This window comes from Meriones unguiculatus, chromosome 12, assembly GCF_030254825.1.
Source record: "Meriones unguiculatus strain TT.TT164.6M chromosome 12, Bangor_MerUng_6.1, whole genome shotgun sequence".
Taxonomy (NCBI): domain Eukaryota; kingdom Metazoa; phylum Chordata; class Mammalia; order Rodentia; family Muridae; genus Meriones; species Meriones unguiculatus.
Genome location: NC_083360.1, coordinates 58,060,211 through 58,083,745, shown reverse-complemented (window position 1 = coordinate 58,083,745; position 23,535 = coordinate 58,060,211). Strand labels below are relative to the sequence as shown.

The following is a 23,535-nucleotide window of genomic DNA, read 5'->3' as shown; positions in this document are numbered from 1 at the left end:
ATATTTACTATTGATATATCTTCTGGTAAAGCTGCTGTTAGTCCTAAACAGCTGTATAACTAAATCACCACACAGAGACTGGGTTTATTTAATAAACATAGAACACAATCCTGGCAATAGTTACTCCCTCCTAAACCTCCAAGCTCTCATTGTTTCCTAACATTTAGATTTGACCCATTATACTTGCTTTTAGTGATATATTAGGTCCAGTCCATCTTTCCACATCATTCCAAGATTTGTCTCCGGCTCTGCTCCTAGCTCTCCTCTCGTCCTTTCTCCTCCCACCCATTTTCTGCTGTCTTGCTCCTCTCTTTCCTGTCCTCTGGCCCCTCCCATTGCACAACATTGTAGCTAGTTGCTTTATTTTGACCTGTTTACACAAAGCTGATACAGGATGCTTAGAGTAAGTATCACAATGCAATATCAGGATTGAAACCAGATAGCCTGGAAGAGAAATCAGAATTTGAATGAAAAAGGGTAAGGTGCATACATTTCAAAAGAACATTATACCAACAAGAGACCAACAGAAACCCAAATAGACTAGACCAGAAATGAAACTTCTTACTTCACATCATAGTCAAATCACTAAATCTACAGAAAAAAAAAAAGAAACAAAATCAAAATCAGCAATGGAAAAAGGCCAAGTAACATACAAAGGTAGACCTATCAGAATCACATCCAACTTCTCAACAGATACAATGGAAGCTAGAAGGCCCTGGGCAGATATCATGCAGCCTCTAAGAAACCACAGACTACTATTACCAGCAAAACTTTCAATCAACATAGAAGGAGAAATCAAGCTATCCCATGAAAAAACTAAAGTATAGAACACAGCAAACCAGCCCTACAAAAAATACTAGAAGGAAAACTCCAATCCAACGAAAACAACTATACTCATGAAAGCATAGCATAAAGAATATCACAACAAAAATTAAAAGAAAACAAGCAATGAATTACAGTAAGACCACGAACTTGACAATAGAAAGAAGTAACATTCATTGGTCACTATTATCTATGAACATCAATGGACTCAACTGGCCAATAAAAAGACTCAGATAAACAGAATGGTTGTGGAAACAAGATCCAACATCTGCTGCATCCAAGAAACAAATTTCTGAAACAAATAAACATTACCTCAGAGTAAAGGTAAGAATGTTTTTCATTTTTTCATTTCATTGCTGAAAAAATGTTTTTCAAGCAAACAGACCCAGAAAACAAGCTGGGTCAGCTATCCTAATATCTAATAAAATAGACTTTCAACCAAAATTAATTAAAAAAGATGAGGAAGGGGCACTTCATTCTCATCAAAGGAAAAATCCACCAAGTGGATATCACAGTCCTGAGCATCTGTGCACCAAACACAAGAGCACCTGCTTTTGTGAATGAAACATTGTTAGAGCTTAAATCACACATCAATCCCAAAACCTTAAGGGTGGGAGAAGTCAACTCTCACCAAGAGACAAATCTTCTAGGTAGAAACTTATGGGAAATAATAACACTTACAGAGGTCCTAAATCAAATAGACCTAGTAAATGTCTACAGAACCTTTCACCCAAATTCAAAAGAGTATACGTTTTTCTCAGCACCTCAAGGAACATTCTCAAAAATTGACTATATAGTCAGACAGAAAACAAGCCTCAAAAGATACAAGAAGATCAAAATAATCCCTTGTATACTATCAGTCTACTGTTCTTAAAACTAGACCTCAACAACAACAGAAATAACAGAAAGCCTACATAAATGTGGAAACTAAACAACTCTCTTCACAATGACAGCTGGGTCTGAGAAAAAAATGAAAAAAGAAATTAGGAACTTTTTAAAATTCAATGAAAATGAAGGTACAACTTACTCAAATGTATAAGACTCAATGAGAACAATGTTTAGAGGAAAGTTCATAGCATTAAGTACCTTCAGAAAGAAGGTACAAGCAACTTAATGGCACACCTAAAAGCCTTAGTGTGAAAAAACAAAAAACAAACAAACAAAAAACAAAACAAACAAACAAACAAAAAAATAGACACACCCAAGTAGAGAATTGGAAATAAACAAACTCAGAGCAGAAATCAGTAAATTAGACACAAATAAAACAATTTAAAGAATCAATGAAACCAAGAGATGGTTCTTTGAGGAAATCAACAAAATAGACAAACCCTTAGCCAAACTAACTAAAAGGTAGAGAGAAACTTTCCAAATCAGAAAAATCTGAAATCAAAAGAGAGACAAAGACACTGAGAAAATGAGAAGAATTATTAGGTCTTACTTCAAAAGGCTATCTTATACAACATTTGAAAATCTAAATCAAATGGATAATTTTCTTGATAGATTCCATTTACCAAAGCTAAACCAAGATCAGGTAAATGGATTAACAGTCCTATATTTCCCCAAGTAAATAGAAGCAGTCATCAAAAGTCTCCCTACAAATAATAATAATAATAATAACCTCAGGGCCTGATGATTTCAGTGAAGAAGTCTATCACTTTGAAAGAAGAGCTATTGCCAATATTCTTCAAACTTTTTCACAAAATAAAAACAGAAGGAATATTAACAAACTTTTTCTATGAAGCCACGGTCACCTTGATACCTAAACCACACAAGACCAAACCAAAAAATTGAACTTCAGACCTATCTCTCTTGTGAACAATGACACAATAATACTCATTAAATACTCTTAAACTGAATCCAAGAACACAAACGATATCATCCACCATGACCAAGTAAGCTTCATTGCAGGCATGCAGGGGTGGTTCAATATACGGAAATCCATGAATGTAATCTGCCATGCAAAGAAAAAAAAACAAAAAAACAAACAAACAACAACAACAAAAAAAAAAAAAAACATGATTTGGCATCTTTAGATGCCAAAAACGCATTCGAAAAAAATCCAACACCTATTCATGTTTAAAGTTTTGGAGAGATTAGGGACACAAGACACATATCTAAAAATAGTAAGGGCAGTACACAGCAAACCTATAGCCAACATCAAATAGAAAGAAACTTATATCAATCCCACTGAACTCAGGGACAAGGCAAGGCTGTCCACTTTCTGTATCTCTTCACCATAGTACTTGAAGTGCTAGCTATACCAATAAGACAACTAAATGTGATCAAGGGTATACAAATCGGGAAGGGAGAAGTCAAAATATTGTTATTCACAGAAAATATGACAGTATATATAAGTGACCCTCAAGATTCTACTGGAGAACTCCTTCAGCTGATAAACACCTTCAGCAAAATGTCTGAATAGAAAATAAACTCAAAAAAAAAAAGTAGAGATCCTTTATAAAAAAGACATTTGTGACTCTAACCAAGCACTTGAAAGATCTCTTTGTAAAACACTTCAAGCCTCTGAAGAAAAAAATTAAAGATCTCAGAAGAGGGAAAGCTCTCCTATCCTCATGGATCTGTAGGAGTTAACAAAGTGAAAATGGCCATCCTGACAAAAGCAATTTACAGATTCAATGCAATTCATATCAAAATACCAACACAATTATGTACAGACCTTCAAAGAACAATTCTCAATTTCATATGGAAAAACAAACAAACAAACAAAGAAAAACAGAATTTGTAAAACAATCCTGTACAATAAAAGAGCTTCTGGAGGTATCTCCATCCCTGATCTTAAGCTGTACCTTCGAGAAATAGCAATAAAAACTGACAGAAATACAGGTTGGAAGATCAATGTAATTTAACAGAACACCCAGAAATAAACCCACACACCTACAGATACTTGATTTTTGACAAAGAAGCCAAAACAATACAATGGAAAAACGAGAGTACCTTCAACAAATGGTGCTCGTCTAACTGGATGTCTACATGTAGGAAAATGCTAATAGACCCATACTTATCACCTGCACAAAACTAAAATCTAAGTGGATCAAACACCTCAATATAAAACCAGATACACTAAACCTGTTAGAAGAAAAAATGGGGAAAAGCCTTCATCTCATTGGCACAGGAAGCAACTTCCTGAACAGAACACCAAGAGTGCAGGCTCTAAGATCAAAAATCAATAAAAGGGAACTCATGAAACTGAAAAGCTTCTGTAAAACAAAAGATACTATCATCAGGACAGAACTACAGCCTAAACACTGAGAAAGGATTTTCACTAACCTTATTTCTGACAAAAGGATAATATCCAGAATATATAAAGAACTTATGAAGTTAAACAAAAACAAATCAAGTAACACAATTTAAAAAATGTGGTAAAGATCTAACAAAGAATTCTCAATAGAGAAACATCGACTGGCAGAGAAACACTTAAAGAAATGCTCAACATCCTTAATTATCAGGGAAATGCAAATCAAAACGACCCTGAGATTTCATCTTACAACAACAGAATGGCTAAGACAGAAAACTCAAGTAACAAGACATGCTGGAGAGAGTGTGGAGAAAGAGAAACCCTCCTCTATTGCTGGTGGGAATGTAAATTTGTACAGCCAGTTTGAAAATCAATTTGGCACTTTCTCAAACATTTAGGAACAGTGTTACCTCAAGATCCAGCAATAGCACCCTTAGGCATATATTCAAATGATGCTCAAGTATAGAATGAGGACATTTGCTCAACCATGGGTGTAGCAGCTATATTTTTAATAGCCAGAAGCTGGAAACAATCCAGATTTTTCTCAGTTAAGGAATGGATAAAGAAATGTGGTACATTTACACAGTGGAATACTACTCAGCAATTAAAAACAAGGAAATCATGAAATTTGCAGGCAAATTATGGGAACTGGAAAAGATCATCCTGAGTGAGGTACTCAAGAAGCAGAAAGACACACAGGGTATATACTCACTCATAAGTGGATATTAGATATATAATATAGGATAATCATACTAAAATATGTATACCTAAGGAAGCTAATCAAGAAGGAGGACCCTGAAAAGATGCTCAATCTTCATTCAGAAAGACAATTGAGATGGATATCAGAAGAGGGAGGAAACAGGAAGCAGGACTGGAGCCTATCACAGAGGTCCTCTGAAAGACACTACTCAGCAGGATATCAAAACATATGCTGATATTCATAGCCAAAAATTTTGCAGAGTGCAGGGAATGTTTATGAAAGAATGGGGAGATGGAAAGACATGGAGGGAAAAAGAGCTCAATGAGGAGAACAATAGAACAAAAATATCTGGGCACAAGTGTCTTTTCTGAGACTGGTACTCCAAATAAGGACCATGCATGGACATAACTTAGAACCCCTGCACAGAAGAAGTCCATGGCAGCTTAGTGTCCACTAGGATTTTCCAATAATAAGAACAGGGACTGTCTCTAACATGAACTCATGGGTTGGCTCTTTGATCACCTCCATCTGAGGGAAGAATAGACTTACCAGTCCACAGAGGAAGACAAAGAAGCCAGTCATGATGAGAACTGATAGATTATGATTAGATGGAACGGGAGGAGGACCTCACCTACCATTGGACTGGGGGAGGGGCACAGGGGAAGAAGAGGGAGGGATGATGGAATTGGCAAGTGGTGGGGAAGGGGGCTACACCTGGGATACAAAGTGAACAAACTGTAATTACTAAAAATAAATTAAAAATTAAAAAAAAGGTTCTGTAAAGCAAAGGACACTGACATCAGAACTAAATGACAGCCTACAGATTGGGAAAGGATCTTCACCAACCCTATATCTGACAGAGGGCTAATGTCCAGAAGATATAAAGAACCCAAAAATTTAAACACCAACAAACCAAGTAATCCAATTAAAAATGGGGTACAAAGCTAAACAAAGAATTCTCAATAGAGGAATATTGATGGCAGAGAAACACTTAAAGAAATGGTCAACATCCTTAGTCATCATGGAAACACAAGTCAAAATGTCCCTGAGATTTCACCTTATACCTGTCAGAATGGCTAAGATCCAAAACTCCAGTAACAGCACATGCTCCTGAGGATGTGGAGAAAGGAAAACCCTCCTACATTGATGGAGGAAATGCAAACTCTACAGCCACTTTTGAAATCAATCTGGAGCCTTCTCAGAAAAGTAGGTATAGTAGTACATCAAGATCCAGCTATATGACTCCTAAGCATATATCCAAAATATGCTCAATTATATAAGAAGAACTTTTGCTCAACCATGTTCATAGCATATTTTTTTTCATAATAGCAAGATCTGGAAACAACCTTGATGTCTGTCAATAGAGGAATGGATACAGAAATTGTGGTACATTTACACAATGGAATACTACTGGGGTATGAAAAAACAAATGAATCATGAAATTTGCAGGCAAGTGGTGAGAACTAGAAAGGATCATCTTGATTGAAGTAACTCAGAAGCAGAAAGACACACATGGTATATACTCAATCATAAGTGGTTATTAGCCATAAAATATAGGATAAATATACTAAAATCTGTATTCCTAAAGAAGTTAAACAACAAGGAATTCCAAAAGGAAGATGCTCAATCCTCATTCATAAGGACAAACTTGAGAGACATCAGAAGCAGGAATAGACAAGGAACAGCACAGGAGCCTACCACAGATGGCCTCTGAAAGTATCCACTGATCAATGTATTGAAGCAGAGGCTAAGATTCATAACCAAACTTTGGGCAGAGTGCAGGGAATCTTATGAAAGAAGGGGGAGATCCTGGAGGGGACAGAAGCTCCAAAAGGAGACCAACAGAGCAAACAAACAAACAAACAAACAAAAAAACAAAACTAATTGTCCTGAGAGCCTTGCAGAGACTGATACCCCAACAAAGGACCATAAATAGAGAGGACCTAAAGATCCTGTTCAGATGTAGCCCATAGACTCATTCTCCAAGTGGTTTTCCTTGTAACGGGAGCAGGAAACTTCCCTGGTATGAAGTCAGTGGCAGGCTCTCTGATCACCTCTCCCTGTGGGATGCAGTCTTGCCAGGCCACAAAAAAAGACAATGCACCTAGACACACCAGTTCGGCAAACACCAGGTGGATTCCTGGGTACAGCAGTGGCAATACCACTGAGCTGTCTGAGTACAAATTTGGCTCAGCAGGTCCAAACCTGCCAGTACAGAATAGGAGGAACCCCTGTGATTTACGATTTGACATGCTAGAAACTGAGTGAGCCCCTAAGTGCCAGCAGAGACCCAGATCCAGGGTGCTTCTAAACTACCAGCCAGACATCAAAAATCTCCCACCCACACATCCACTGTGGAAAACAGAGAGTTTCTTGGGACAAGGAATCCTAGCTCTATGTAGTTTAGGCAAATAACTCCTAGAGCTCAGTTAGAGATGAATAGCAGTAGCCTGTAGTCCACTGATGTACTGAGGGAATTTGTGCACACAATCATCACTAGCACTTGTGATAACTTCAGTGCCCGTGACCCCTTTAGGGACCACAAGGTGCCCCTCCCTCACACTGAAGACCTCTACATTCTCTAGCACCCTGTCCTTCAATGCAAACTTCTACGCACATGCATTCATAGACACTTGCCCACATTTGTTCTTCTGTGCCCTTGGACTTTCCTCTCACAGGTACAGCTGAAGCACCAACGCACACGCTGAAACCACTGGACCTCACACATCACAATGAATAATTCTCCAGACACCAGAGAAAGACAGTACCAATCTGAACTGCAGAACCAAGAACAAACAATGAAGGTTATGGTTAAGCAAAAGGCCAGAGATCTGAGAAAGAACACACCCAACAAAAAATCAGGAAAACATGTCTCCACCAGTGATCCCCCAAATCAATGGATACTTCACTTCATTGGAAACACAGTAAAATGACCTTAAAGATACACTTTTCCAGTTATTAGAGTCACATAAAGAGGAAACAAACAAATCCCTCAGAGAAATAACCATGCAAATACAGACAGTTAAGGAGGAAACGAACAAATCTTTCAAAGAATTGGTCTCCCAGGTGGAGGCAAAGAAACAGTAACTGAACAAAGTTCTCAAAGAAACAGAGGCAAATATAGACAAACAAATAGAGGGACAAGTAGAGGAAAAATTAGTGGCATAGAGAGAGAAAACAAACAAAAAAATAGAGGCCATCATACAGAGACAGGAAGCCACATTCAAACAGATGAAAGAAATGGTTCAAGACATAAAAAAAGAATTAGAATCAACAAAGAAAACACAAACAGAGAAAACCCTCGAGCTTAAGAACCTAGAGAAAAGATCAGGAACCACAAAAGTAAACATCACCAACAGAACACAAGAGAGAAGAGAGAATCTCTGGTGCTGAAGATATGCTTGCATAAATTGATACTTCTCTCAAAGAAAAAGTAAAATCTGAAAAGTCCCAAACACAAAACATCCAAGAAATCAAAGATGCCATGAAAAGGTGAAATCCAGGAATAATAGGAACTGATGAAAAAGATGATTCCAGTCTCCAAGGTCCAGAAAATATCTTCAAGATAATCATAGAAAAAAATTTCCCCAACATTAAGAGATGTCAATAAACATACAAGAGGCCTACAGAATAGCAAACAGACTAGACCACAAAAGAAAATACTCATATCACATCATTGTAAAAACAGTAAATATACAGAACAAAGAAAAGATATTAAAAGCAGCAAGGGGCAAAGGCCAAGTAAAGGTATAAAGGTAGACCTATCACAATCACACTGGATTTCTCATCAGAAACTATGAAAGCCAGAAGGGACTGGGAAGATGTCATGCAGACTGTAAGGAACCACAGATACCAACCCAGACTACTATTCCCAGCTAAGCTTTCAATCAACATAGATGGAGAAAACAAAATATTCCATGATAAAACAAAATGTAGGCAATTTCTACAAAGCAAACCAGCCCTATAGAAGATACTAGACGGAAAACTCGAATCAAACGAAAACAACTATACTCAAGAAAAAATAGTATAGAGATAATGTCCCTAACTAAATTAAAAAAAAAAAAAACACAAGCAATGAATCACAGCAAGAATACCCAACTCCACAATAAAAGGAACTAATGTTCATTGGTCACTATTATCTATCAGTTTCAATGGAATCAACTCTCCACTAAAAAGACACAGACTTACAGGATGGTCACAGAAACAAGATCCAACATTCTGATGCATCCAAGAAACACACCTCTGCAACAAAGATAAACAGTAAATCAGAGTAAAGGGCTGGAAAAATGTTTTTCAAGCAAATGGACCCAGAAAACAAGCTGGCGTAGCGATCATAATGTCTAATAAAATAGACATTCAACCAAAATTAATCATAAAAGATGAGAAGAGACACTACATTCTCATCAAAGGAAAAAATCCACCAAGAAGACATCACAATTCTGAACATCTATGCCCCAAATGCAAGAGCACCTACAGGTGTAAATGAAACATTATTAAAACGTAAATCACACATCAATCCTAAAACGTTAATAGTGGACGCCTTTAACACCCCACTCTCACCAAAGGACAGATCATCTAGAAAGAAGCCAAATAGAGCAATAAAGGCACTTACAGAGGCCCAACTCAAATGGACCTAATAGATTTCTAAACAAATTTACACCCAAACTCAACAAAGTATATTTTTCTTTGCAGCACCTCATAGAACCTTCTCCAAAATAGACCTTATAATTGGTCAGAAAGCAAGCCTCAACAGATACAAGAAAACTGAAATAATCCTTTTCATCCTATCTGATCACCATGGACTAAAGCTGGATGTCAACAAAAATAGAAATAACATAAGCCTACAAACATGGAAACTGAAGAACTTGCTACTCTAAAACACATGGGTTAAGGATGAAATAAAGAAAGAAATTAAAGACTACCTAGAATTCAATGAAAATGACAGTACAATGTACCATATTATATGGGACTTAAAACAGTGCTCAGAGGAAAATTCATAGCACTAAGTGCCTCAAGAACAAATTTGTAACTTCTCATACAAGAAACTTAATGGCCCAACTGAAAACCCAAGAAAAAAAAAAAAGAAGCAGATACACCGAAAAGGAACAGACATTGGAACTAATCAAAATTAGGGGTGAAATCAGTCAATTAGAAACAAATAAAATTATTCAAAGAATCAATGATACCAAGAGCTGGTTTTTGAGAAAATCAACAAGATAGAGAAACCCTTAGCCAAATGAAATAAAAGGCAGAGAGACACTATCCAAATCAGCAAAATGAGAAATAAAAAGGGAGACATAACTACAGACACTGAGGGAATCCAAACAATCATTAGTTTGTACTACAAAAGCCTATATGCCACAAAATTTGATAATCTAAAAGAAATGGACAATTATCTTGATAGATTCCATCTACCAAAATTAAGTCAAGATCAGGTGGAAAGATTGAATATTCCTATATCCCCCAAGGAAATTGAAGCAGTTGTCAACAGTCTTCATTCCAAAAATGGCCCTAGACACTACGGTTTCAGCGCAGAATATTACCACACCATCAAAGAAGTGCTGATACCAATTCTCTTCAAATTATTCCACAAAATAGAAACAGAAGGAACATTCTCATGAACAAACTCATTCTATGAAGCTATAGTCACCATGATACATAAACCACACAAGGACTCAACAAAACAAAACAGAACCTCGGACATATCTCTCTTATGAACACTGATGCAAAAATACTCAATAAAATCCTTGCAAACTGTATCCAAGAACACATCAAAGATATCATCCACCATAATCAAGTAAGCTTCATCCCAGGCATGGAAGGGTGGTTCAATATATGACAATCCAACAATGCATTGCACCATATAAACAAACTGAAGGATAAAACCCACATGAACATCTCCTGAGATGCCAAAAAAGCATTTGACAAAGTCCAACATCCATTCATGTTTAAAGTCTTGGAGAGATCAGGAATACAGGTCATATACCTAAACATAGTAAAGACAATATACAGCAAGCCTATAGCCAACATCAAACTAAAAGGAGAGAAACTTAAATCAATCCCACTGAAATCAGGGACAAGGCAAAGATGCGTACTCTTTCCATATCTATTCAAAATAGTACTTGAATTCCTAGCTAGAGCAATAAGTCAAATAAAGGAGATCAAGGGAATACAAATTGGAAAGGAAAAGGTCAAAGTTTTACTATTCACAGATGATATTATAGCATACATAGAGTGACCCCAAAAACTCAACCAGAGAACTACATCAGCTGATAAACACCTTCAGCAAAGTGGCTAGATACAAAATCAACTCAAAAAATCAGAAGGCCTCCTGTATAACGAAGACAAAATGGCCAAAAAAAAAAAATCATGAACACAACACCCTATACAATAGCCACTAATAACATAAAGTACCTTGGAGTGACTTTAACCAAGCAGGTGAAAGACCTGTTTGAAAAAACTTCAAGTCTCTGAAGAAAGAAATTGAAAAAGATAACAGAATTTGGAAAGATCTCCCCTGCTCATGGATTGGTAGGATTAACACAGTGAAAATGGCCATCCTGCTAAAAACAATCTACAGATTCAATGCAATTCCCATCAAAATACCAACACAATTCTTCATAGACCTTGAGATAAAACTTCTCAACTTCATATGGAGAAACAAAAAACCCATAATTCCCAAAATGATCCTGTAAAACAAAATATCATCTGGAGGTATCTCCATCCCTAATCTCCAGCTATACTACAGAGCAATAGTAATAAAAACTGCATGGTATTGGCATAGAAACAGAATGGTGTATCAATGGAACCAAATAGAAGACCCTGAAATAAACCCACACATCTATGAATACTTGATTTTTGACAAAGAAGACAAAACCATTCAATGGAAAAAAGACAACATCTTCAACAAATGGTGTTGGTCCAACTGGATGTCTACATGCAGAAAAAATGAAAATAGACCCATATTTATCACCCTGCACAAAACTAAAGTCCAAATGGATCAAAGACCTAAACATAAAACCAGATACAATAAATCAGTTAGAAGAAAAAGTTGGGGAAGAGCCTTGAAAAGTTGGGGAAGAGCACAGGAGACAACTTTCTGAACAGAACACCAACAGCACAGGTTCTAAGAGCAACAATCAATAAATGGGAACTCATGAAACTGAAAAGCTTCTGTAAATCAAAAGACACTGTCGTCAAGACAGAATTTCAGCCTACAAACTGCTACAGGATCTTCACTAACCCTATATCTGATAAAGGGATAATATCCAGAATATATAAAGAACTTACGAAGTTAAACAAAAGAAATCAAGTAACTCAATTAAAAAATGTGGTACAGATCTAAACAGAATTCTCAATGGAGGAACATTGACTGGCAGAGAAATACTTAAAGAAATGCTCAACATCCTTAATCATCAGGGAAATGCAAATCAAAACAACCCTGAGATTTTACCTTACACCCATCAGAATGGCAAAGTTTAAAAACTCAAGTGACAACACATGATGGAGAGGTTGTGGAGAACTGGAAACCCTCCTCCATTGCTAGTGGGAATGTAAACTTGTATAACTGCTTTGGAAATCAATCTGGTGCTTTCTCAGACAATTAGGAATACTGCTTCCTCAAGATCCAGCTATACAACTCCTAGGTATATATCCAAAAAATGCTCAGGTACACAACAAGGACATTTGCTCAACCATGTTTGTAGCAGCTTTATTTGTAATAGCCAGAACCTGGAAACAATGCAGATGTCCCTCAGTTAAGGAATGGATACAGAAATTGTGGTACTTTTACACAATGGAATACTACTCAGCAATTCAAAATGAGGAAATCATGAAATTTGCAGGCAAATGGTGGGACCTAGAAATGATCATCCTGAGTGAGTTATCCCAGGATCAGAAAAACACACACAGTATTCACTAACTTATATAGAACTCTAAGATAGGATAAACATACTAAAATATGTGCACCTAAAGAAGATAAACAAGAAAGAGGACCAGGAGTAAGGTGATCAATCCTCACTTTGAAAGACAAGTGGGATAGACATGGGAAGTAGGAGAAAACTGATAACAGGACAGGAGCCTACCACTGAGGGCCTCTGAAAGACTCTACCTAGCAGTGTATTAAAGCAGATGCAGAGACTTATAACCAAAGCTTTGGCAGTGTGCAGGGAACCATTTAATAAAAGAGGGAGTTAATATGACTAGATGCTCCACAAAAACAAAATATATCAGGGCATGGGGGTCCTCTATGAGACTGTTTCTCCAACCAAAACCATGTATGGATATAACCTAGAACCCCTGCTCAGATGTAGCCCATCCTAGCTCAGGTTCCAAGTGGGTTCCCTAGTAAGGGGAACAGGAAATAAATCTGACATGAATTCAATGACTGGCTCCTTTACTACCCCCACCCCCTGAGAGAGGAACAGTCTTCCTAGGCCACAGAGGAGGACATGTCAGCCAGTCCTGAAGATATCTGATAAGCTAGGGTCAGATGAAATGGGAGGAGGACCTCCTCTTGCTGTGGACTTGGAAAGGGGCAGGGAGAAAATGAGGGAGTAAGGGTGGGATTGGGAGGGAATGAGGGAGAGGGCTATGGCTGGAATACAAAGTAAATAACCTGCGGTTAATGTAAAAAATAAAAATTAATGATAATATAAAAAAGAAAATTATAACTTAAATTAAATTTAAAAATTAGAACTACTGTTTGATTCATGAATCCCAGTCCTGGGTATTTATTCAAAGGAAGTTATGCAATCATATTTAGAAGATACTTTCATGTTCATAGCAGCACAATTATCAATAATCAGGAAAGAGAAACAACAGCGTTTATGTACTGATGAATGGATAAGGTGTTATGTATGTACAGAATGAGGCATTAACCAGTGACAGAAAGAAGAAGCACTCTGTTGTGCTCAATAACACGACCAGATATAGATTGTAAGTGAAATGTGCCAAGCACAGAAAAAAATGTGCATTCATGTTCATACACAGAATTTCTCAGTGTGGTGCTCACAGGAACTGAGAGTTGAGCAGTTGTTTCCCAGAGGTTAGGGGGAGTACTGGGAAGGAAGTAATGCATAAGGTTTGACCAAGAGGTTCTAAATTACAGTGGGATTGGGAAAGTTCTGATGGGCTGGTAAAGTGGGGTAAGGGTAGATAACTATAACACCTTATATGTTTGAAATTGTACAAGACAGGAAATATGGTTGAAGATAAAGATCTTTTTGACCTGACATGTTATACAATGCATACGTGTACCAAAACATCATATTATCTCTTTACCATATTACCATATAAAATTTTACTGACTATATTGATTAAATTTAAAATATATATATAATATATATATAATAAAAATTTAATAATAAAAATTGCAAATTAATGACTAAATAAATAAATGAAATACATTCAACTAAAAATTTTGTTATATTTGAAATATATATATATATATATATACATAATAACTATTCACAAACCAATATCAAAAGACAAAGCGTATATTTTCTCTCTCAAGAGCAGATGGTAGTTAATTCTTCATTTCTTCTTCTTTTTTCTTTTTTGTTGTTTGTTTTGTTTTAAGTTTTATTTTTGTTTTTTGTTTTTTTTTTTTGTTGTTGTTGTTGTTGGGGGCTGGTTAACATTATGAAGTACCCTGAGAAGCTAAGGAATGATTAACATGGCATGGAAAATTGTCTTAAATGACAAGAGTAGTAGTCATTAGTAAAATAATGTGGGCGGAAGGGTTATTTGGAACATGAGCATATGTTTGAGGAGGACTGAATGTGATGAAAAACTAAAATAAAATAAAGTCAGCTTGTTTCTAGTCAAAACAAAAATACAAAACAGAGAGTGAAGAAAATTTTACTGTGTGGTTGGGTGGATATAAAGCCATGTTTATATGTGAAAGTAATACCATTTTAGATATAATATAAGCACTATGAAGAAAATGAAGTTTTTCCCGGAGCCACTGCTATTTGTCTTAACGAGAAAGAACAGATGTGTTTTTCTGCTAATTCAGCATGTCAGCATGCACATGTTCTCCTTAAGCAGACAATTAAAGGAATATACTGAAAAAAAAATCCTGCTCTTAGGCAAAAAAAGAAATACATGTCTGACAATGTGCTAATTATGGATTTGTATTTTGGAAAATATTAGTTTCTACAAGATTAGAATTTTCATTCTACTAGTATTTAGGCACATAAAATAGGCAGATCTAAGTCATGTTTAGGGAATTTCTTCAACAGTAATACACAATCATTGTTAGCCAGAGTCTTGATTTCAGGAATTTTCTAATTACCTTCTCAAAATACATTTCAAAATGGCTTACTTTGATATTTCATGCCTTTCTTAATTTTCTATTATGTACCTATTCATATCTATATATCCATTAATCTATCTCTATCTCTATATTTCTATTTGTAAATATGTCTACCTATAAACCTATCTATGTAATCTAGCAATCTATTACTTATGAATCTACTTATCTTCCAAAGATATCATTTACTTTGTTTATACTCAATAATACATGTAAACATAACTTCTTTCATTCTTGAACTTACTTGTTTGGAGTATGAACAAAAAGAAGTAACAATTTTATGATACTTGTGATTGGTATGTACATAAAATGAAATATTTCATTGGTAAACAATTCTGTATATTAAAAACGTAAGCTAAAAATCTGTGAAAACAGTTTGTGAGCACATGTACATATGTGTTTATTTGTGTATATATATATTCAATATATGCATGGAATAATAGCAATCTTGTCTTGCTCTTTTTTGGCCAGTGAAAAACAAACTTCATTACATTGTAATACATTTTTAATAAAAATAACATTAACGTTATTAAAACATTCAGATAGTTGTCTCTTATATTATCTCAAGAATACTTATGTATAATACTGTGATAGCTTACCAATTATGGTATTAGGACTGGGGGGTTATTTATTTATTTGTTTTTTTATTTCTCTATCTATCTATCTATCTATCTATCTATCTATCTATCTATCTATCTATCTATCTATCTATCTATCTATTTGTATCTCAGCCATAGGTCCCTCCCTCATTCCCTCCCAATCCACCAAGTCCACTAACAGGGGAGGACCTCCTCCCCCTCCATCTTACCCTAGGTTATCAAGTCTCTTCAGGACTGGCTGCAATGTCCTCTTCTGTGGCCTAGCAAGGCTGCTCCTCCCTCGTGGGAGGGGAGTGGAAGAGCTTGCCATTGAGTTCATGTCAGAAATGGTCCCTGTTCCCCTTATTAGAGAACCCATTTGGACAGTGAGGTATCATCGGCTATATCTGAGCAGGGGTTCTATATTATATCCATACATCGCCCTTGGTTGGAAAAACAATCTTATGAAAGACTCCTGTGCCCTGATATATTTGGTCCTTCTGGTGTTCTTGAAAGACTCCTGTGCCCTGATATATTTGGTCCTTCTGGTGTTCTTGTACTCTCCAGGTCTTACTAACTCTCCCTTCTTTCATATGATTCCCTGCACTCTGCCCATGGTTTGGTTATGAGTCTTAATATCTGCTTTGATACACTGCTAGGTAGAGTCTTTCAGAGGCCGGCTATGCTAGGCCTCTGTCCTGTGACTTGTTTTCTCCTACATCCAATGTCCATCCCATTTGTCTTTCTAAGTGTGGTGGTCATCTTATCCCGAGTCCTCTTTTTTGTTTATCTTCTTTAGGTGTATAGATTTCAATATATTTATCCTATCTTATAGGTATATATAAGTGAGTATATACCATGTGTGTCTTTCTGCTTTTGGGATACCTCCCTCAGGATGATCACTTCTAGGTCCCACCATTTGCCTGCAAATTTCATGATTTCCTCATTTTGAATTGCTGAGTAGTATTCCAGTGTGTAAAAGTACCACAATTTCTGTATCAATTCCTCAACTGAGGGGCATCTGGGTTGTTTCCAGGTTCTGGCTATTACGAATAAAGCTGCTACAAACATGGTTGAGCAAATGTCCTTGTTGTGTACCTGAGTATTTTTTGGATATATGCCTAGAAGTGGTATAGCTGGATCTTGAGGAATCACTATTCCTAATTGTCTGAGAAAGCACCAGATTGATTTCCAAAGTGGTTGTACAAGTTTTCATTCCCACCAGCAATGGAGGAGGGTTCCCCTTTCTCCACAACCTCTCCATCATGTGTTGTCACTTGAGTTTTTGATCTTAGCCATTCTGATGGGTGTAAGGTGAAATCTCAGTGTCCTTTTGATTTGCATCATTCTGATGGCTAAGGACATTGAGCCTTTCTTTAAGTGTTTTTCTGTCATTTTACAGTCCTCTACAGAGAGTTCTCTGTTTAGCTTCGTGCCCTATTTTTTAATTGGATTAATTGATTGGTTGCTTTTTAACTTCTTGAGTTCTTTATGTATACTGGATATTATTCCCGTGTCAGATGTAGGGTTGGTGAAGATCCTTTCCCAGTCTGTAGGCTGTTGTGTTTTAATGACAGTGTCTTTTGCTTAACAGAAGCTTTTCAGTTTCATGAGGTCCCATTTATTTATTGTTGATCTTAGAGCCTGTGCTGTTGGTGTTCTGTTCAGGAAGTTATCTCCTGTGCCCATGAGTTCTAGGGTCATCCCTACTTTGTCTTTTAACTGATTTAGAGTATCTGGTTTTATGTTGAGGTCTTTGATTCACTTTGACTTAATTTTGTGCAGGGTGATAAATATGGATCTGTTTTCCTTTTTCGGCACATAGACATTCAGTTGGACCAGCACCATTTGTTGAAGATTCTGTCTTTTTTCCATTGAATGGTTTGGGCTTTATCAAAAATCAAGTATTCATAGATGTGTGGGTTTATTTCTGGGTCTTCTATTAAGTTCCATTGATCCACTATTCTGTTTCTATGCCAATGCCATGAAGTTTTTATTACTATTGCTATGTAGTACAGGTTGAGATCAGAAATGGAGATGCATCCACATGATCTGTTGTTGTACAGGATCATTTTTGGAAATTCTAGATTTTTTTGTTTTTCCATATGAAGATAAGAATTTTTCTTTCAAAGTCTGTATAGAATTGTGTTGGTATTTGGATGGAAATTGCATTGAATTTGTAGATTACTTTTGGTAGGATGGCCATTTTCACTATGTTAATCCTACCGATCCATGAGCACAGGAGATCTTTCCATCTTCTGATATCTTTTTCAATTTCTTTCTTCAGAGACTCGAAGTTTTTCTCAAACAGGTCTTTCACTTGTTTGGTTAGAGTCACCCCAAGGAATTTCACGTTATTATTGGCTATTGTGAAAGATTTGGTTTTCCTAATTTCTTTCTCAGCACTTTTGTCTTGAGTATACAAGAGGACTTCTCATTTTTTTTTTTTTTTGAGTTGATTTTGTATCCAGCCACTTTGCTGAAGGTGTTTATTAGTTGAAGGAGTTTTCTGGTTGAATTTTTGGGGGCGCTGGTGTATACTATTATATCATCTGCAAACAATGATATTTTGACTTCTTCCTTTCTGATTTGTATCGCCTTGGTCTCCTTTACTTTTCTTATTGCTCTAGGTAGAACTTCAAGTACTATGTTGAAGCGATATGGAGACAATGGGCAGCCTTGCCTTGTCCCTGATTTCAGTGGGATTGATTTAAGTTTCTCTCCATAGCGTTTGATGTTGGCTATAGGCTTCCTGTATATTGTCTTTACTAGGTTTACATATGCACCTTGTATCCCAGATCTCTCCAAGAAACATGAATGGGTGTTTGACTTTGTCAAATGATTTTTAGGCATCTAAGGAGATGATCACAGGGTTTTTCTCCTTCAGTTTGTTTATATGGTGGATTTCCATATACTGAAACACCCTTGCATGCCTGGGATGAAGCCTACGTGGTCATGGAGGATGATATCTTTTATGTGTTCTTAGATTTGGTTTGCAAGGATTTCATTGAGTATTTTTGTGGCAATGTTCATAAAAGAGACAGGTCTGAAGTTCAATTTTTATGTTGGGCTTTGTGTGGTTTAGATATCAAGGTGACTGTAGCTTCATAAAATGAGTTTGGTAATGTTCCTTCTGTTTCTATTTTGTGGAATAGTTTGAAGAGAATTGGAGTTAGTTCTTCTTTGAAAGTCTTGTAGAATTCTGCGCTGAAACCATCTGGCCCTGGGCTTTTTTTGGAAGGGAGACGTTTGATTACTGCTTCTATTTCCTTGGGGGATATGGGACTATTCAGTCTTTCTACCTGATCTTGACTTAATTTAGGTAGATGGAATCTATAAAGAAAATTGTCCATTTTGTTTAGATTTTCAAATTTTGTGGCATATAGGCTTTTGTAGTAAGACCTCATGATTGTTTGGATTTCTTCAGTGTTTGTAGTTATGTCCCCCTTTTCATTTCTGATTTTGCTGATCTGGATAGTTTCCCTCTGCCTTTTTGTTAGTTTGGCTAAGGGCTTGTCTATCTTTTTGATTTTCTCAAAGAACCAGCTCTTGGTTTCATTGTTTCTTTGAATAGTTTTATTTGTTTCTAATTGATTGATTTCTGCCCTTAGTTTGATTATTTCCAGCCTTCTGTTCCTCTTGGGTGTATCTGCTTCTTTTTTTCCTAGGGCTTTCAGTTGGACAATTAAGTTGCTTGTATGTGATGTTTCACATTTCTTCTTGGAGGCACTTAGTGCTGTGAATTTTCCTCTTAGCACTTGCCTTCATTGTGTCCCATAAGTTTGGGTACGTTGTGCTTACATTTTCATTGAATTCTAGAAAGTCTTTAATTTCTTTCTTTATTTCTTCACTAACCAAGCTGTCATTGAGCAGCAAGTTGTTCAGTTTCCATGTATGTGCAGGCTTTTTGCTGTTTCTGTTGTGTTTGAGGTCCAGCTTTAGACCATTCTGGTCATGTAGGATACAAGGGATTTTTTCAATCTTCTTGTATCTACTGAGGTTTGCTTTGTGGCCTACTATATGGTCTATTTTGGAGAAGGTTACATGAGGTGCTGAAAAGAAGGTATACTCTTTTGATTTGGGATGGTAAGTTCTTTAGATATCTATTAGGTCCATTTGATTTAGGGCCTCTGTAAATGGCCTTGTTTCCATGTTTTGCTTCTGACCCGATGACCTACCCCTTCCTGAGAGTGGAGTGTTGAAATCTTCCACTATTAAGGTGTTGGGGTCAATGTGTGATTTCAGGTTTAATAATGTTTCATTTACAAATGTAGGTGGTCTTGTATTTGTGGCATAGATGTTCAAAATTGTGATGTTCCCCATTGGAATTGTCCTTTGATGAGTAGGAAGTGCCCTTCCTTATCTTTTTTTATTAATTTTGGTTGAAAGTCTATTTTATTAGATATTAGGATAGCTATCTCCGCTTGTTTTCTGGGTCCATTTGGCTGAAAAAACTTTTTTCCAGCCCTTTACTCTGAGGTAGTATTTATCCTTTTTGTGTATGTGTGTTTCTTGGATGCCGCAGAATGTTGGATCCTGCTTCCACACCCATTCTGTTAGTCTGTGTCTTTTTATTGGAGAGTTGAGACCATTTATGTTGATAGATAATAGTGACCAATGAACTGTTAGTTCCTTTTATTGTGGAGTTGGTGGTCTTACTATGAGTCATTGTTTTTTTTTTCTTTTAATTTTTGTCGGGAAATTATCTGTATCCTATATTTTCTTTGGTGTAGTTGTTTTCATCGGATTGGAATTTTCCTTCTAGTATCTTCTGTAGGGCTGGGTTACTGTGTAGATATTGCTTAAATTTAGTTTTATGATGGAATGTTTTGTTTTCTCCATCTATGTTGATTGAAAGCTTTGCTGAGTATAGTAGTCTGGGTTGGCATCTCTGTTCCCTTAAAGACTGTATGACCTCTGCCCAGGCCCTTCTGGCTTTCATAGTTTCTGATGTGAAGCCTGGTGTGATTCTGATTGTTCCACCTTCATATGTTACTTGACCTTTTTCCCTTGCTGCCTTTAATACGTTTTTTTTTTTTTTTTTTTTTTTTTTGTAGGTTTTATGTTTTGACTATGATGTAACGTGAAGTATTCCTTTTCTGGTCTAGTCTATTTGGTGTTCTGTAGGCTTCTTGTATGTTTATGGACATCTCTTTCTTTAAGTTGGGAAAGTTTTCTTCTATGATTTTCTTAAAAACATTTTCCAGTCCTTGGAGCCTGGAGTCTTCTCTTTCTTCTATTCCTATTATTCTTAGGTTTCATCCTTTCATGGCATCCTAAATTTCTTGTATGTTTTGTGTTTGGATCTTTTCTGATTTTAACTTTTCTTTGAGGGAGGAATCAATTTCAGCCAGTGTATTCAGCACCTGAGATTCTCTCTTCCATCTCTTGTTTTCTATTCGTGGTGCTTACCTTGTGGTTCCTGATATTTTCTCTAAGTTCTCCAGTTCCAGGGATTTCTCTGTTTGTGTTTTCTTTATAGATTCTAGTTCTGTTTTCATGCTTTGCACCATTTCCTTCATCTGAGTGAATGTGGCTCCTATTTTGTTTGTTTGTTTGTTTCTTCTCTATATATCTCTAATTTTCCTGTATGTGGGCAGTTACAGTCTTCTGTATTTTTTTGAATGCTCTGTTCATTTCCTCTTTTCGTTCCTCTAATAACTGCATAAGCATAGCTTTAAAGTCATTTTCCTGTGTTTCTGCTGAATTAAAATATTCATAAATTTTGGGGGTTGCTGGTGGGTCCATAGAGTCCTAGATTTTGTTGGGTTAGTTCTTGAGCCTACCTTTGGCCATTTGCTTATATGTGATCTTCACTATTTTTTCCTTGAGTCTGAACTTCAGACTGGAACTGTCTTTTTCTGGTCTCTGGAGTATTCTTCAGGAAGATCAGGGAGGTCCAGTGGTTTGAGAGTGTGTGGTGCTGCTAAAGTTGTACCTAAGGAAGGAAAACTGCTGGCGCAGATTCGTTTTTGCGGTGGAGTAAGTGTGTGTGTGTGTGTGTGTGTGTGTGTGTGTGTGCTCATGCGTGCGTGCGTCTTGAAGGGGGATAATAGAGAGCATAGGTGCTTGGGATAAGGGGGTTGGGAGCAAACACAGGAGGGGATGTGGATGGTTAGCAAGTGCAGATTGCGGGCACAAAGCGCCTGCACAGGTTTCCTGAATACCTAGTGGTCTCCAGTCTGTGGAGGGCTCTGCAGGCTGGACTCTGGGGTCTGTGGCTGATGCTGCGGGCGGGACTATTACCCTGTTGCGGGCTCTGTGTGTTCAGCCCTGTGTTCTGTGCTAAAAGCTGTGCTGGGCTCTGCTCTCTGAGTTGGAAAGCTCTATGTGCTTCCTCTGCTGCTTCCGCCTCTGGCAAGGTGGAGATCGGAGGTCGTGGGGGAAATGAGGGGGGTTTGAGTGTTCTCAGCCTCAGATATCAAGGAGGGAGATCAGTGCTTGGAGCAGGAAGCACAGTGTGCAGGTGAGCAGTGTGCACTGCGGGGTGCCTTCTCTGCTTCAGCTGCTAGTTGCGTCGGTACCTCCCCTGCAGCTTCCCTGTTGGCTGCTGTACCTCCGTCCCCTCCGCTGCTGGGTTGGGTACCTCCGCCACTGCTTCCGCTGGTTAAGGGGAAGTACCCAGGAATTGATTCCCCAGAAGAAGTCCACGGAGATGTCCGAGGTTGGCCTGTGTCCTATTGGACTCATATCAGGGTTTGTCCCCCTTTTCCCCGGACTCCTCTTACAGTTGTTTTGTTCCACAGCCCCTCTACTCACCAATTCAGAGTTTCAGTTCCTCTGAATAAGGTGCGCACTGGTCGCCACCATCTTGGATTCCCCTAGTCCCCTCTCTTGTCTCCTCCCAGTCTCACCCACTCTCCCTCTTCTCCTCCTATGCCCTTTCCCTAGCTCCCTAGTGGGGGAGGACCTCCTCTCATTCTATCTGACTCTAGCTTATCAGGTCTCATCAAGGCTGGCTGAATAATAACTGGGTTTTTAAAGAAACCAAAATTCTCACTACATAACTACCTTTTTCCTAGTTCCCTCTCCTGTTTGCTGTTATAGTGTACACTGTGCAACAGCAAATAACGCTTTCTCTGGTGTCATTTCATTGCTTAAGTAAGAGGAAGCTGGAATCTGCAGCAGGCTTCCGTTCTTCAACCAAGCCTAAACTGACTGAAGTTAAGGCACTAAACAGTGCATATTAGAAATTATAATGTTCAAGTTTTAAATTTAGACTGTGGTACCTCATTCAATAAGTTAACTTCTCTTGTCTTCAGTTTATGCCTTAAAGATATCTGAAATTATTCAATGCTACATGTTAGCCTTGCAATTTTGCTGTAGTTTAATGCCATTTAAAAAGTTACCTTTTTTCTTTGCAGCTAATACAATTCCATCTAGCAAATTAGGTACTTAAAGAGACAGTTAATTCCTATAAGAACATTAGGGCCATTCTCATATTTGAGTGGAGTAAAGAAAGAGCAGAAGATAAACAATAGTACTTTATCTATCATGGTATTAGTATTTTTAAGTCCAACATTTATGTAATTATATTACTTGGCACATAATGGGTATTTTCCCAAACTGTCTTATAATTACCTTAATTTTAAACCAACCACTATGTTCACTCACTGCAGAAGTACAGTATACATATTCTAGCCATGTTTAAGGCAATGGAAATAAACTGACCCCCAAGAACCAAGACACTCTTGAGGGAACATAGAGACTGATTCAGAGACTATTGTAGAGAGAGAGCTGTGCTTTAACAAAATCCATTCTTTTTCTCCCATGACACAAGAAAACAGGTATTACTATATCTCTTGGTTTTCTGAATCACAGGGTGCCCATGTTGGCTGAAATAGCATGTGTAATGCACAAGCTC

At 37.2% G+C, this 23,535-nt stretch overlaps 1 pseudogene; it reads right to left on the bottom strand.

The window, feature by feature from the left end:
* LOC110563952 (protein SET-like) overlaps positions 1–22,361 on the bottom strand; it is a 153,039-nt pseudogene extending 130,678 nt beyond the window's left edge.
* Positions 22,362–23,535: the final 1,174 nt, after the last annotated feature.